At 37.7% G+C, this 1383-nt stretch overlaps 1 non-coding gene across 1 annotated transcript; it reads right to left on the bottom strand.

Moving 5' to 3' along the window:
- Positions 1-696: 696 nt before the first annotated feature.
- Positions 697-891, bottom strand: LOC131080070 (U2 spliceosomal RNA). The gene has a single exon (XR_009114118.1). It is a non-coding gene; the product is annotated as a U2 spliceosomal RNA (small nuclear RNA).
- Positions 892-1383: the final 492 nt, after the last annotated feature.

A 1383-nucleotide genomic window follows, 5' to 3' on the forward strand; every position in this document is an offset into this window, starting at 1 on the left:
AGCAGATTGTCTATGTAGGTGATGGATGGAAGGACCATGAAGATTTTGGTGAATCAATTACGGATCCGTCCACTCATAGCTTTGTATGAATTGAATTTAGAGCAAGATTGTGGCGATTGCGCCCAAACTTATATTGATGGTTCTTTCCACAAATTTTGTACATGTCTTTTTTATTAACAAGTTTATTACAGCCATTTCTTGTTAAATTCTTTTTGTAGAGAAACATATGTGGAATTGTTTCGTAAAGAAACATCAGTGAAATTCTTTGTAAAGAAACATCTGCGAGATGCCTTGTTGTAGCTGTATCAGAACAAAATACAAGTAAATTATGATATACTCAGCTTTCTTTGTGCAGAGCTCAAAATCAGTCCAACAATTTATAGAGGAAGATAATCTAAAGCAACTCTAATTCCTTTGACGGAATTTTTCTTTCGGTGGACTAATCTATACATTATTTTGAGCAGTAATGGCCGAAATTTTCTCTTTCCGGATTTATAGTGAACAGTTAACTCTCCTTCGACGCCATCTTCCATATCTAACAGCTTTGCCCTTAAGAAGAGATCGACACTGTAACATAATGATAAACAACAATCAGCTTCTACTGTAATCTTACTTAAAAAATCTGATAGGAAAATTAGAGAAACATTTGTTAAATAAATAAAACTAGTAATTTAATTTGTTGGTTGGTTTGGGGGTGTGGGGTGCGCCAGGCTTGTGCTGTAGTGCAATACAGAAGCGACGCGCGAAGACTCTGGCAGCAAGCTACCTTTTGAGACTTCCCCCTCAAGAAATTAATTTAATATCGTGTGGTTCATTGAACCACGTATCAGATATTAAACTGATAAGAACAGATACTACACTTGATCTTAGCCAAAAGGCCGAGAAAGGTATGGTGTGGATCGTCTCTTCCCTCGCTATTTATACTGACTTTTTCTCCGCCGGAGCCTTCCCCTGCTACATGTGGGATAATTATATCTCGAAAGAGGACTCTTTATTTAGCCAGTAGGCTATATTGTTTGGGCTTTGCCCATCGAAATTCAGTAATTCTAATGTCTGAAATTTTTTCCGGGCGCCTGAAAATTTTGTGCAAGCAGTAACCTCACGCGAAAATCTCAAGCTCAACATAAGTAGCCCTAAAGCTCCGATAGTTTCAGATCCACTCTTCGTTTACTGTGAATAGATTGAAGAAGCGGTTGTAGGGAGATTGTTTTAGGGTTTGCCTCATCTTAAAAAATTTCTGCGTCGTAGGGTTCATAATTCTTTCCTGCAAATTTTTCCCTTTCTTTTTCATCGGCATCATTGAAAGAACCACACAATTTGTGCAGAATCATGAGGTAGCTCGCTTGCCATGGATTTTGTGAGTTTTATCTTTTGGAATCTGTA

Source organism: Cryptomeria japonica, chromosome 3 (genome assembly GCF_030272615.1).
Source record: "Cryptomeria japonica chromosome 3, Sugi_1.0, whole genome shotgun sequence".
NCBI classification, from domain to species: Eukaryota; Viridiplantae; Streptophyta; class Pinopsida; order Cupressales; family Cupressaceae; genus Cryptomeria; species Cryptomeria japonica.